Source organism: Nothobranchius furzeri, chromosome 12 (assembly GCF_043380555.1).
Source record: "Nothobranchius furzeri strain GRZ-AD chromosome 12, NfurGRZ-RIMD1, whole genome shotgun sequence".
Lineage (NCBI taxonomy): Eukaryota > Metazoa > Chordata > Actinopteri > Cyprinodontiformes > Nothobranchiidae > Nothobranchius > Nothobranchius furzeri.
In genome coordinates this window covers 72,712,931-72,728,839 of record NC_091752.1, presented here as the reverse complement: position 1 = coordinate 72,728,839, position 15,909 = coordinate 72,712,931, and the positions used below count along the sequence as shown (strand labels likewise).

The 15,909-nt window shown below is 42.6% G+C and overlaps 1 protein-coding gene across 4 annotated transcripts in view; it reads left to right on the top strand.

Annotated features, from left to right (window-relative positions):
• Nucleotides 1-5,823: 5,823 nt before the first annotated feature.
• The window catches only part of ilf3b (interleukin enhancer binding factor 3b), a 33,284-nt gene continuing 23,198 nt past the window's right edge, over nucleotides 5,824-15,909 (top strand). For all 4 annotated transcript variants that reach the window (XM_015945124.3, XM_015945125.3, XM_015945127.3 and 1 more), the window contains exon 1: nucleotides 5,824-5,940. The gene's annotated coding sequence lies outside the window, so the exon portion shown is untranslated. The remainder of the gene's footprint in view (nucleotides 5,941-15,909) is intronic.

Below are 15,909 nucleotides of genomic sequence, written 5' to 3'. Positions count from 1 at the left end.
CTTTCCAGCTAATGATAAATGACCCACACTTGTATAGCGCCTCTCAGAGTAAGGACTCCAAAGCGCTTTACACTACAGTGTATCATTCATCCATTCACACACTGGTGGTGATGAGCTACGATGTAGCCACAGCTGCCCTGGGGCGCACTGACAGAGGCGAGGCTGCCGAGCACCGGCGCCACCGGTCCCTCCGACCACCACCAGCAGGAAAGGTGGGTTAATCTTGCCCAAGGACACAACAGCAGAATTCTCTGTCCGGAGCCGGGATCGAACCTGCAACCTTCTGATTGCTGGACAACCCGCTCTACCTGTTGAGCTACTGCTGCCCATGAGCTAAGGAGAGTCCTGCATCTTGCAGCCTTGAGGCTTATAACGCACGCAGGATGTGTTAAGAAGTTCATCTCTTCTTGTTGGCACCCCGGTGAGACTGACTCGTATGAGGGAGTTTGGCCTGCAAGTTAAAAGTTAACTTTTGGTCATTTTGATGAACTATTTGGCCTTTTGGTATGCTACACCATGCAGCAACAGCGGGGTAACACGCACAAACACTTTATTTCAGCCTCGGATGCTCCTCGATCCACAGGTCCAACTCAACTCGTGTGGAAAAAGATGCCCCCTCTGCATCTGCTACCTGTATATGTTAGAAACACAGGATGTCTGAATATTTACGCACCTCACCTGCTGGTGCGCATGCTCCCACTGCCACGCCTGCCCTCTGCTCCCCGGTAGACATGCTTGTCCCGACGCACCACCACAGACGCATTCTCTCTAAACGTGCATCACTGCCGTGCAGCACGACGTGCATACAGCGCCGTCAGCTCAGACAAGAGGAGAGATTAAAAGAGACGAGTTTTCTGAGAACATGCACGTTCCTGCAATAACTGACGGCACGCAGCACCTGACCATCCAGTGGTCAGATGTGGAAGAGGTGGCACCCAAACAGAAATCTAGACAAGCAACAGGCACAAGAAGGAAACAGTCAAAACCAGAGGAGGAGTGTGTTGTTGGAACAAAAAAACTTCGTGGACATAAACGTTGCAGCTGCTGTTCACGAGACAAGAGAGAATAATTGTGTCTGGACGTGGACTGGAGATGGTAGTTTACAGCAGCAGCATCATCCTTCATTAAACTCAAGTCACTTTATTTATAAAGCGCCACATCAGGACCAGAGTCGTCTCACGGACCTTCACACAGTAAACCACACGGGTCAGGTCAGGGGCCTCATTCATCAAGCTTGCTTACGCACAACACGGGGTCGGAAAACTGCGTGAGCAACTTTCCACAAACTGAAATGTGTTAAAGAATCACTGCATGGCATTATTGGCATAGTTGGCCTTGTTGGTGTATCGATTTTGGCCGGCCTGCAGCAATTCGTGTGATCACAGAGTAGAAGTATACTGTATACTGCAGAGACACTCCTGCATAACGTGTCACAATGCATGTGCCGGCACTCCTGGATGACTGTGCCAATGGCAGGATCCGGATGGAGAGAGTGTTCAGAGATCACACAGATGTCCTGGCACATGATGATGACTGATCAGCAGATTTAGAGCACCAGAGCACCCTCCTACTGTACTAAGCTGAGCCCGGTGTTTGGTGTGTATTAGTAAAAGGCTTCAACATTACCAGTCTCCTCTGCATGGTCAGTGTCTCCCTCCTGCTCCGCACGATGCCACGCACGCTTGCTGGTCCGAGTACTGCTGAGATCCTAACGGCGAGTGGTGGGAGATCAGAGGTGCCAGGGCCTCCGCCAGTGGCAGACACACTCTGACGATGGCAAGCCATCTTTTTTTCGCCTCCACATTCGGATCAAATCTTTTTTTAATATCCGCCACAGATCTCTCTGAAGAACTCACAGCATTGGCGACTTCAGCAACGCTGTGCCATGCCGTGGGTTTTCTCTTATTTGCTATGCCACTGCTGTGACCTCCAAAAAGCACTTCCTTTCATTTTTCCACCTCACCCACAAGTACCTCAACTTCTGCTTCAGTGAAAGCACGCTTCCTTGATCTTCCTTGATCTTCCTTGATCTTCCTTGATCTTCCTTGATCTGCGGTCGCCATCGTTGATGATGGAGCGCTGCAACAGCCGGCTTATGTATATGCATGGGATCCACAAGGCGCTTTGCATTGACCATTTATGGCAGAAAGTGGGCGTGGTGAGGGCGGGATGTGATCCAGAAACACCTGAGCACATTTCTAGGTACTTTGTGACTTATAATATTTATAAAGATGTTTTATAGGTCACAAACCGACCTGGCGTAAGTACTTTTTTTTAGCTGCTGAGCTTAAGCACGGTTTTAGTAAGGATTCTACCAAATGTTTTATCAATGAGACCCCTGGTCATTAAGCCAGTCAGTAATAATGTTTCCTATATAAGGAACCCAGCAGGTTGCATCGAGTCACTGACTAGTGTCAGAGTCTTTACAACAATCCTCATACTAAGCAAGCATGCAGCGACAGTGGAGAGGAAAAGTCCCTTTTAACAGGAAGAAACCTCCAGAGGATCCTGGCTCAGTATAAGCAGCCATCCTCCACGACTCATAACTTTTTAGTTTTCTAATGTTTCTGGTGTTTGAGCACAAAAAAATGTGCATACAAAACTTCCTAATGAAAACTATTAAACAACGTTTTATATGTCCCATTGTTTTACATGAATTTCATCCTGGGCTTCAGACCTAACAAAATATAATAAAAATGTTGTGTGTTTAACAGTTTAGGTGTCCAAGGCGGATGTCTGAGTAGAAGCAGCTCTGAAAAGAGCTGCTGTGTCTGTAATCACTCGCAGCGCCGCAGAAAGGTTTTGACTTGAGGTCAAAGGAGACGGTTTCAAAAGAGGCTTCTTTCCTGATCTGGCCGACTCGGAGGTCAGCTGGAGACTGAACTACTCGGGAAGTCATTCTTGTTTTATTAAACTACTTTGTTATGATTTCTGGTAAAGTTTGGCAGATCAGAACTTGACGCGTTTCTGAGTCTTTACCAACATGTGTAAACAATGATGAACTTGTTAAATCAAACACACACTGATCTGTGATATAAATGGATCACTGTGAGAACAATATTCATTTCAAATTCGTTGGTTTAAGCACAGATTTTTCAAACATTTGATTTAAACATCTTGTTCATTCATCACATGTGATTATTGAAATTATAAATGTAAACTCATGGAGTCTTCACTTATTCAGAGTGAAGAATGTTGTCTGGCTTCTGAGCAGAGAGCGTAGGACCTTGAGACAGAGCGTCTATTTGAACGTTTGTCTTCATGGAATGTCAACACGTGCTGAGCAGAACCTTCTGGGTTTAGAAGGCCACATGGGAAGTGGATTTATTTCTGTAGATGAAAGGTTATGTTGATCAATATATCGGTGAAAGTTCTGAATCCCTGCTCTTACCCAAATTACCTAGTTTCATCATCAATCAAATATTAAAAGATCAATAATATTCATACTTCATATTTATATGGAATATCACATCCTATTGATCATTCATTAAAGTAACTGCTTGCATCACGTTACACCAGCTTAGACTCTATTAACCCTCTCAGGCTCAAAATAAGTTGTGAAAAAAGGACAAACAACTAAGTCTTTCAGGGGTACTTCTGAGTTAAAAACGCTCATGAAATACGTACGTGGAGTAACCAGGTAGGTAGGTTTTACCGCTGCACATCTGCAACGCCTGCCCCCAGAGGGTCAAAACCTGGATGGTGGGAGCTTTCTTCAGCTGAATGAAGATAAGACAGATCCTCATCTGTGCCCCAGACAAGCTGGTTCCCAAAGTCAGAGACTCTCTTGGTCAGCTTGCTTCCCACACCAAACCTTCTGCCAGGAGTCTTGGTGTGACCTTTGACCCAGCCCTCACCCTGGATTCTTCCTGAACCGTCTACAGGTGGTTCAGAACGTCTGTGCTCGGCTTCTGACCAAGTCCTCCAAACACACCCACATCACCCCGCTTCTCCTCCAGCTTCACTGGCTGCCAGTCAACTTCAGGGTTCATTTCAAGATCCTGGTTCTGGTCTATAGGGCCTTACATGGACAAGCACCATCTTACATTGGTGATCTTCTTAGTCCCTACACCCCCAGCAGGTCCCTGAGGTCCAGTGATCAAAGCCTACTGGTTGTGCAGCACCAGGCTAAAGGTCAAAGGTGACAGATCATCTGCTGCTGTGGCCCCCAGACTCTGGACCTCTCTCCCCCTGAGCCTGAGATCAGTGGACTCAGTGGTCTCCTTTAAACTCACCTGTTCAGGCCTTGGTGGGACCTTCATCACCCTCTCCTTGTTCTGCTCTTATTCTGCCTTTCCCGGGTCCACTGATTTCCCTCTTTCCTGTTCATTTTCTCTCTCCCTTCCTTACATTTTTAAGCACAATTTTTTCTCTCATTTTAAACATTTTCTAATCATTTTTTAAATCTCTTTAATATTTTAAATGTTTTGTTTTTTTGTGAAGTGCCTCGTGATTTTCATCTTGAGAGGTATAAAAAATCGTTTTCTTTCTTGGATGCTGCTGCAGTTCAGATGAGACAACACCAAAGTCGATCGTCGAGCTGCAGCCTACGGTATCCTGGTGCCAAGAGCACTTATGGACATCCTTCTGCTTGAACATGGTGTTCATTATTGCCAAAGTTAGATTTCCAAATGTACGTAATCTTTCTCACCTCAGACATGACCCAGCAAACATTCGGACGTTTAATCAACGTTGAAAAGACTTCGGGCCGGCCGACACGTCCCGTCATGGTTGAAAAATAGTTCCAAAATGAAAGTTGAACTGACGTCTTTTCTGGACGTGAATTACACGTAACAATTATACACGTAACTACAAATCTGAGTGGAGTTTTAGGAAATGTTATGTTCAATTTTTTTTATTTGGACTGCCCAACCGCGACCATTTTTGGCCGTGGACACGACGTTGCCGTCGGAACAATATTTGCTGGGATGCTATGTTGAACTACACGTACCTAATTGTCAAAATAACAGTTGTACATATAACTGTAGGCATGTACAAATGTATCTGAATGGATTTTTAAGACATGTTCTGTTATATTTTTTTTTACAAATTCGGGCCGTCCTAGCATGACCATTTTTGGACGTGGACACCACGTCAGCGTCGGACCAATGTTTGTTGGGGACCGTCCTTGTCTACATATTTACGTTCTTTTAATTTGCACAAACGCAGTTGAACTGTTTAATTTTGGTGTACTAAAATGACTACAGATGATTACCGAGCCTAATATGGATAAATGTTTATTTAAACAGGCATTAAAACTTTTCTAGTCAGTACTGTTTGGTTTAGGTCTTCTTTCGTTTTGTATGATAAATAATTGATTAATTGCCCTGACACTACTGTCTTCTTGAAGAATTTTGTTGTGATTAAAACACTTCCAATTGTTTTTGGTTTGTCCTTTACCTAAATAGAGTATATTTTGTGCATTTTTGTAGTTTGTTCCAATGTCTTTGCATAAGGTAATAAAAGTGCACAAATACGACTTGATGAAAAGGAGAAATATAAACTCAATTGCAAAAGGAATTTGTAATCTCTATTCTAGTCACAGCAGAAAAATAGGTTAAGTGAAAACGTTAAACTCATTTCATATTAAATATTCTTTTTGACATTTTTAAACGTTATTTATTATTTTAACACGAATGCGGGAAACACGAGCATCGAGTTTATCGTCATGCTGAAGTTTGTTAGCCTAGTGAATTTATTTTTGTCTGGTCTGTGAAACAAGACTTTGTTTTTACTCAGATTTTCTTTTAAAAGTGAACATATATGCCACGCCTCCTTTGCCGAAACCCTACTTTTCTATTGGCTAAGATTGCTGTCTCCTGCATGCATCGTCCAATAGGCGCCGTTATCGTTCAACTCGTGGGTGTTCTCTCTCTTGGCTACTGTCTGCTGCGGTTCCAAGCTAACGTGCTGTGTGGTTCAGTCTGAAAGAGCTCCACAGTAAGTATCAAATAATACTTAGTCATTGGTATTTGATTGTTAAGTAGACGGACTGTATGGAAACGAAATGAGATGCATACGTTTTTCGTAACATCCTAATAGAACTCCATTGTTTTAGAGTTTTATCCCGTTTTTCTTTGTTCCGCAAAGCTAGCCTTCTGATGCTAATAGAATATTAGGTGGGGTCTTGGTCTGTCTCCGACCATTTTGGTGTCTGATAATCATCAGACATTCGTTTACATTCTGAATGTTTTAATAGCCTTTGTAGTTTAGAGGAAAACAGGGTTATTTATATATGTACTATTCAAAGTGGCTAAGTAGTAGCATGAAAGGGTCTGCGAACGTTATTTCATAGTCGGGGCTAGCTGAAGCTAGCGGCCGGCTCTGCGTCACATTAAAATGGCGTCTGTTTTATAACCCCCACCCCCTTCAGGGCGAGCTGTTGGGGTTCTGTGCTAACCGATGGTGCTAACGGATGTTTACTTACGAACCTACGAATTACTACTGTTAGATACTTGTATCCGAGCCTTCTAGGTCCTTGTGTTAGCGGGCTAGCATGACTTTGCTTCAGGGATTATTGAATGGAGCGAAATGGGGGCAGTGCTTTTTTTAATAGTAATAGTGTTTGATTTGTAGCTATAAAGTTTAAAACAACTGGATGTATTTATTGATAATGTGCAGCGTTATCTTCTATATTCTATCGTTATTCTATTGTAAACATGACATTTCTCCAATTGTTTACGGCATCAAACACGGTCTTTTTTTTTCTTTATTCGTGGTTTTTAGAATCAGAATCAGAAAACTTTATTGGTCCCCATGGGGCAATTAATTTGTAGCTTACCAAACAGAATAACTCGCTCATAAAAACAACCAAGCAAACAATCCATTTACACAATCACACAATGTGTGTCACTACCAACATGCCGAACACATCCTAAATGAAGGGTAGAGGATGAGCAGCAGCCCTCCAAAAATGGCACATGCTTAAAGCCGATGATACTTCGCAGTTATTTCGCCACCCCTCCCGGCTCAGAGTTAAGCAGTTCAATAGCTGATGGAACAAAGGAGTTGGCAAAGCGGTTTGTTTTTCGAGAAGGTACATAATAACGACGTCCTGAGGGCATAAGAGAGCACTCAGAGTGCAGAGCATGGAGGGGCTGACCAAGGATAGATTTAGCCTTTTTTCGCGCCCTCTCCTCCCAAAGAGACTGTAAGTCTCTTTGTTTGGCGCCAATAATTTTGGAGCAGATTTTTACAATGCTCTGCAGCTTCTTTTTGTCCTTCATGGACAAGGCTTTGTACCAACAAACAAATGAAAATGTTAAAATGCTTTCTATAAAACAGCTATAAAAGTTGCAGAGAATCCTTTTATTCACGTTAAAATAGTTCAATTTCCTTAAAAGATAGATTCTCTGCTGAGCTCGTTTAAAAATGGAGTCCGTGTTTGTGACAAACCGCAGCTTGTTGTCAATCCAAGAACCAAAGTATCTGTACTCCTCAACCACCTCCACCACTTCACCGTGGATGATGCTACTACCAAGGTGGGGTGGTGCGGAGCGTCTAAAATCAATAATCATATCCTTGGTTTTTTTGACGTTCAGGTCCAGGTAGTTACTGTCACACCATTCTACAAAATCTGACAGCGCGGGACCATGGTTTATTTCAGATCCCGAAAGTAAGGACATCAAAACAGTGTCGTCCGAAAACTTAACCAAGAACCTGTTGTTCTGAGTGACCCTGCAGCTGTCTGTGTACAGGATAAACAACAGGGGGGACAGAACGCATCCCTGAGGAGATCCGGTGCTGGACATTAATGGGAGAGAAATCTGACCATTAACCAACACCCACTGGGTCCTCCCCGTAAGAAAGTTCAAAATCAGTAAGAGAAGCTGATCGGGCAAATTAAAAACATTGGCAAGTCTTTCAATCAGGATGTGGGGCTGCATCTTGTTAAAGGCTGAAGAAAAGTCTGCAAACAAGAGCCTTACACAAGTCCCCTTTTATCAAGGTGCCTGTAGACCGTGTTCAATACACAAAGCACTGCATCTTCTACCCCCTTATTTTGCTGGTAGGCAAATTGAAGTGGGTCAAGTCTCCCCTCTGTCAGAGATAAAATTTCGGATTTTAGAATTTTTTCAAAAGTTTTCATCACAAGTGATGTGAGTGCTACTGGTCTAAAGTCAGACAGTTCCTTTGAAGTACTTGATTTAGGGATTGGGATTATAGTCGAAGTTTTCCACAAAGATGGAATCTGACCCACATCCACACATGTTTGAAACAATCTGCTAAAAACACCACTCAACTGGTTGGCACAGTGATGCAGGGTACGCCCACAGATGGCGTCGGGGCCCCTTGCTTTCCCCACCTTTACCTTTTTAAGTAAGATGGTGACCTGGTCTAGTGAAATTACAAATCCCTCACTAGGTTTGAGGGCTTCCTTGCAGACACCAACCTTTCCAATAAGGTCCACCCTCTCAAACCGACTGAAAAATGAATTAAAAACATCTGGCAGGACAGAGTCAGGCACTCCTTTTACATTGATACGTTTCTTATCCTCTTTTTGGTGATTACAAGAAGCCATACATTTGATACCCTTCCAGGCTGCCTTAAAGTCACCACCGCTATACATTTCTTCTATTTAGTGGTCGAAGATGACAGTTCTAGACTACTGCCTATGTGTATTTATACATGTACCTTTGTTTTTTCTTCTTCCAGTTATTCTCAAGCGCTGGTGCTGCTGTAACAAGCACATTTCTCCACTGTGGGATCAAAGTCTATTCTATTCGTTTGAATAAATAAATCACGACAAACATTGTATTTTTGCTAATAATTATACTATAGTTCTGTATTTTTCTGTGATATCACCTATTTAAAATGAACCGTGCCTAATAAGCGTGTTAATATACTGTAAACATGAGCAAAGCTGTCGTAACATGCTGCGGTAGGAATATTCAACGAGGAAGTATGGATAGTCAGAACACCGGCCGGACAGAGAATGCTGCTGTAGTGTCCTTGGGCACTTTTACGCATGACACGATTAGTCGACTACTAAAATAGTCGTTTGTGGCAGCCCTAAAGATGTTGCAGCGAGAAGAGGCGGAGAAAAAATAAAAATACCTAAAATAAAATGGCCAGGGCTGCACGTAAAATATTTTCTACAATTTAAAAAATATTTTTCAATAATTGTCTTATCGATCAACATAAAAAACTTTTTCTCTATATCATCCAGCCTTACTATGTCATTCAGTGTTTTAGTACTAATTGGGGGGGAGGGTTTCCACACGTCCTGCTGCTGTCTCTCACCTGTATCAGCTAATGGAGGGCTCTAGTTTTATTGCGCCGTTCCTGTCAGCGGACACGGTAAGGTCGGGGAGGGGGGCGGGGCATGACGCTTAGCCTGGCGAGTGGCCAAGCAAAGCCTGGCGAGCCGCCAGGCTTATAAAGCGCTGGGGGAAACCCTGCAGTGTGACTTTGAGTTTCTTCAAAAGATTATCTACATGGGCGTGAAGGAGAGGGAGTCATGGAGCCAGATACCGAAGTATTTGTATGTGTGGACCACCTCTATGATGTTTCCCTCAAGAGTGGTCGTCACTGAGGGCATCCTTGGAGGTCTTTAGAGTTAGAAACCAACATTAGCTTAGTCTTGTCAGCATTGAGGACCAATTATAACTGCAGAAGTGTTTGTTGGACCTCATTAATGCTTTCTGTAAGAATTCAACAGCTTTAGTGGGGGGTGGTCCACAACAGCAAATTATTGTGTCATCAGGGTAAACGTGCAAATTAGCATCTGACACGCTTTGTCCTATGTCATTAATATACATAATGAACAATGGGTCCCAAAACTGAATTCTGTGGTACTCCCTTGTGGACACTCAAAAATTTAGGACAACCCATCACATTTAACACATTGAGTTCTGCCCATCAAGTAGTCTGTGAACCATGAAATAGCTGTATTGTGATAATATCATATCGTGAGACATGTACCGCGAATAGTATTGTATCGAGAGGTACCCTGAGGTAGCCCTAGTCATTCAAGTTTTCAATTTAATTTTATTTATATAGCGCCAAATCTCGACGAGAGTCGTCTCAAGGACCTTCACACAGTAAACATTCTAATTCAGGTCAGTTCATTAAGCCAATCATAAATAATGTTTCCTATATAAGGAACTCAGCAAATTGCATCGAGTCACTGACTAGTCAGAGTCTTTACAGCAATCCTCATACTGAGCAAGCATGCAGCGACAGCTGAGAGGAAAACTCCCTTTTAACAGGAAGAAACCTCCAGAGGATCCTGGCTCAGTATAATTTAATAATTAAATAAATTATAAAGCCCTTATTCAAAGGTTTTGGCTCAATCACAAGTTGGAACATTTTTTGGACAGCTGAGTGTGGCGTGAACTCGATGTCAAAGATCATGCTGCACATCCCCTTTCATATTTATTTACTGTCATTCAGTAGCATGTTCGAGACTTGGCAGAATGCTCAACCTTGTGGCTGCCGTTCTTAGTTTGCATTTTATTTTTGGTGCTTTTACTGACATAACTGGTTTAACTATGTTTATCATGAGGTCTTGGGGCGATTTTATCTAAACACTCAAAGCTGAACATGAGCTACAGAAATATTCACACAATATTTAATGTGACTTTAAAGTATAGGTGAAGTGACTACTTGGTGACAAACACACATAACATTTCTATTGTTACACAAAAATAGACATCAATTGAACAACAAAGACAACTTGAGTCACTAAAATTGTACACAAACAGCAATAAAACAAGCAAAATTGAAACAGGGTGTCCACGGGGTTTTAAAAAGTTTTAAAAAGTGATAAATAAAAATAGTCAAATTTAAGGCCATTAAAAGTGTTAAATTTGGTCTCAGAGGTATTATTTTTTCCAAATTAGGTATTATTTTTTCAGACTATCAGATGTCGTATTCTGAACATCGACATAGAACTATATTCTGAATGAAATGTTTTGAACGATTATAAAAATAAAACAAGCCGATTATTTGCTCCTCCCACTTGCGCTGCCCTGAGTTGCAAATGAAGCGCTCCTCCACAGTGTTGCCAACTTGGCGACTTTGACGCTATTTCTAACAGCTTCTCAGACCCCCTTCTTGACTTTTCAAGTCTTAAAAGTACCTAGCGAACACCTCAGAAACATCTCTGGTAACCCTTAGCTACTTTCTGGATAACTGTCGTCGACATTTCCTGCAGGTTAGCTAAACACTCCGCCTGCGCTCCGGACCGTTCTTCAGGACATTAGGAAAGGGAATGATGTAGTGATGTGTCAGTCGCTAAAGAAACGGCTCTCGGAGCCGGCTCCCTGTTGGAGTAACCAGAGTGAGTGACACACACACCGCACCTGCGGACTCCTGAGCCACTAAAAACGGCTAAATGTGCGCGTGCGGCGTGCTAAACACACGTGCAGCTTGCCCCTGATTGCTGTGAGACCGGGTTGGGGGGTGGGGGGTGCAGCTGTGGTTGGGACAATTATTACATTAACTGATGGACTTGTAAATAAATAGTTTATAAATAAAGTAGAAATAAGTTCCTCACGCTGATAAATAATTAATCTCTCTGAGGACACGGTGCTAGTGCACTCTCCTACATCACCTTAACACGACTAAATAAATGTTATGCAAACTTTAGTGAACATCAATTTGCATGTATTTGTTATAAATGCCACTGTATAATTCTTGCTGTCAGTATTTGCAAGATATTGGTATTTGGGTCTGTACTGGTTAGACTTAAATGAGTTAAACCAAGGTTTATAGCCCTTGGGTCATTTGCTATAAGTATATTGGTCTTTTTATACTGGGAATCAGGAGTTAATTTAGTGATCATCTTGTTTCTTGTTTATTTTTGCCCTGATTGTGCCCTGAGCAGTTTTATGACTGAATAAAAACAACAAAAAATCTACATAAATTGAAAAATCATCTTAAATAATCGAGATCTCAATTTCAGTCACAATAATCGTGATTATTGTTTTTGCCATAATCGAGCAGCCCTAGTTTAGCATATCCGGTCACATAATGATGACATCATATTCAGTGGTCATTGTGCATCATTTCAGACCTCGTGGTCAACTGTCTGAACCGCTGAACAGAAGTGCCTGGCTTATTTTCTAAGTAAAATAAATATGTGCAATACGTTGTCAACATCAGTGAGTCTCTAAGTCTATTCTTTTTGTATGTTATATATGTTAAAATATGTGTAAATAGGTCGCTGATTAACCCTTTTTAATTTAGTGTTGTAATGGTTTTAAAAAAATTCTGAAGGTAGTAAAAAAAAGTATTAAAAAGTAGTAAATTTTACTTAAGGATTGCTGTATATACCCTGTGAAAAGATGAGATAAATTAACGAAGTAGATGCAAAAAAAGAACAAAGAGCACCAAATGGCCACAAAGAGAATAACAGTTACTTAAATGTAAAACAGAGGTGCACAACAACCACTGAGACATGCAATGAAGAACATAGCACAAAAGTCCAATGGTGCATTTGCAACTTACTATGCAGGACACCAAAACAAACATGTTTGACTTTTGCATCGTTTTGTGTTTTGCTATAATATTATTGGGGGCCTTTTAAATGCATCTGATCGTGTGTTTTCAAGTGTTAATATTTCATCCAGACTGTAATTATTGCCCTTTTTTTTCCAAACTCAGAAATGGGTAGAATGCTTTCTCGAGGTCAGGAGGAATCTGTGCTGGGGGGGGGGTGCTCCAGTAGAGGTAGACGCTGAACCAGATAGATGAAATGATTTTAAAATCTCAGTTTCGTCCTGAACTGGGACAGAGTTGTTTCGGACTAATTTTGGAAGAGCATGAGAAGCTAATGCCGGGGACACACCGGCCGCGTAAGAGCCGAGAAGCGAATCGCTCACGAAATTCGGCCGCTGCTCGCCGCTCCTCAGTTCAGATCAGACGCGCCCCAGTCGAGGCACGCCTCGACTCAGCTATAGTTTTTCTTTTAAACACTTGGTGTCCTCCATTTCCCCTCTGCCTTTTCTCAGCTCTTTTCCTCTATGTTTGAGTGTGTGTGTGTGTGTGTGTCTATGGTATGAGTTGTTTCTGCCAGTTGAGTCTCTTGGAACCCGCTCCAATTCTGCAGCTGTATCCTAGCCGTTTCTTCCGAAACAAATAATCATGTTTTTCGGGGGTTGTACAGCTCCTTGTGTTTCTCTACTTCCATAATTCATTTAAAGTCATCCATCTTAACTGCTTGCCTCAGACTTTCTGCCCCTCTGTCCTGTTTGCTCCGGTGAAAAGACACCCAAAACCACACATCCCTTCATGTGGTCACACATGCACACAAGTTCAATGTGTGTGTACGTGTGTGTTTGTGTGGTTTTTCTGCAGTGTCTGATTACGAACACATTTGACTATTGGGGGATTTTATTTTGAAATGCTTTATTTTGTTAACTTTACCGGCCTGCCTCTTATGTCTAGGTTTGACTTCCTGCCAGAATTGACGCGATTCACCTGCGGCTCGCGAAAAAAATGGAGCTGACGCCGAAATGATCGCAGCACAGCGCGGGCTGGTGCGCCGGCGCGAGGCGATTCGCGGCACTTCGGCGGCCCATGTGCTCTATAGAATAGTTTAACAAGGGCGCCGAATGAAGGCGGTCCCATTTTCGCGGCGTTTCCGCGGCCAGTGTGTCCCTGGCGTAAGTTGACAGATAAAGACTTAATCACTTTCCAAAATTTCTGTGGGTTATTCAGGTTCTCAGTTGTGACAGATAATGGTCTGATTTGGCCATTTGATGAGAGTGGTACATTTATTTCTTAGTAGCTAAAGATGGCCCAATCAGAGGGGAGATTTCCTTTTCTGGCTTTGGCCCTTGCCATGTTACGCTGGTGGATAATATTTGACAGTTTGGGGGGAGAACCGGGGATCTTCTCTTTGATTCTGAGTTTCCTGAAGGGGCATGCTTATTTACAGTATCCATGAAAGTCTCCTTGAAGAATGCCCATGCTAGCTCGACATCTGGCAACAAATCTATAGACCCTTTTATTACCTACGTCATCAAAAGTTGCGCACGCAGCCTGGCAACGAGAGTGAAGGCTTCCTCATTCACACTCGATACTAAAACAGCGTTTTAAACCCTTTGTTTTGAAGTTCTGAGCACTTAAAAAAAGTCGGGTTGTTGCGTGTATGGATGCCAGAAACGCTTCTCTTCAAGCAGTGGACTGAAACTTTACAGAACTCCGAAGGGAGCACATCCATTTCAACAAAATCGGAGGTGTCTGTGGCTGCAGGCCATCAAAAGGGTAACTGCAGCCTTTTCTGTTTTTCCCATCCTAACACAAACTCAACTTTGAATAAAATTGCTGCTGCATGGCTGCAGCATGACCCAAGTCTGGAACATCAAAATGACAGAATTAAACCAATTTATACGCTTTATTTCATGCTTCAAATTAACATTTCATTCTAATTCATCTGTATTTTCCCACTGCATATTAGTATAAACTGTATTTCTCTAAAATTAACACAATTGTACTCTGAGCACGCTAAAAACAGAAACCTATGCTATACTCACCCTGCCATGCAGGTGCGTAGTTCTCTGGTTTGTTTACTATGACCCAAGCCTCGTACGTAGCAGTCTTGTGTCATTGTCTTTGGCTAGGAAGGACTTCTGCCTTCAAGATGCAAAACTCAGAGTCTATGTGGTGATATTTTACTTTCTGTACGTGGCCACAGACAACATAGTTGTATGCATCTAACCATTTGTATGCCCGTAGCTTATCACGTGTGTACTTACTGGGCCTCTCCACTAAAAACGTATATACAGGTGCTGGCCAGTAAATTAGAATATCATCAAAAGGTTGAAAATATTTCAGTAATTCCATTCAAAACGTGAAACATGTACATTATATTCATGCAATGCACACAGACCAATGTATTTCCAATGTTCATTACATTTAAATTTGATATTCATAAGTGACAACAAATGAAAACTCCAAATTTGGTATCTCAAAAAATTAGAATATTCTGAAAAGGCTGAATATAGAAGACACCTGCTGTCACTCTAATCAGCTGATTTACTCAAAACACCTGCAAAGGCCTTTAAAAGGTCCCTCAGTCTTGTTTTGAAGGCACCACAATCATGGGGAAGACTTCTGACTTAACAGCTGTCCAAAAGACAATCATTGACACCTTGCACAAGGAGGGCAAGACACAAAAGGTGATTGCTAAAGAAGCTGGCTGTTCGCAGAGCTCTGTGTCCAAGCACATTAACAGACAGGCGAAGGGACGGAAAAAATGTGGTAGAAAAAAGTGTACAAGCTCTAGGGATAACCGCACCCTGCAGAGAATTGTGACGACAAACCCATTCAAAAATGTGGGGGAGATCCACAAAGAGTGGACTGCAGCTGGAGTCAGCGCTTCAAGAACCACCACGAGGAGACTCATGAAAGACATGGGATTCAGGTGTCGCATTCCGTGTGTCAAGCCACTCTTGAACAAGAAACAGCGCAAGAAGCGTCTCGCCTGGGCCAAGGACAAAAAGGACTGGACTCATGCTGAGTGGTCCAAAGTTATGTTTTCTGATGAAAGCAAGTTCTGCATTTCCTTTGGAAATCAAGGACCCAGAGTCTGGAGGAAGAGCGGAGAAGCACAGAATCCACGTTGCATGAGGTCCAGTGTAAAGTTTCCACCGTCAGTGATGGTGTGGGGTGCCATGTCATCTGCCGGTGTTGGCCCACTCTGTTTCCTGAGGTCCAGGGTCAATGCAGCCGTCTACCAGGAAGTTTTAGAGCACTTCATGCTTCCTGCTGCTGACCAACTTTATGGGGATGCAGACTTCACCTTTCAACAGGACTTGGCACCTGCACACAGTGCCAAAACCACCAGCACCTGGTTCAAGGACCATGGTATCCCTGTCCTTGATTGGCCAGCAAACTCGCCTGACCTTAACCCCATAGAAAATCTATGGGGTATTGTGAAGCGGAGGATGCAATACGCTA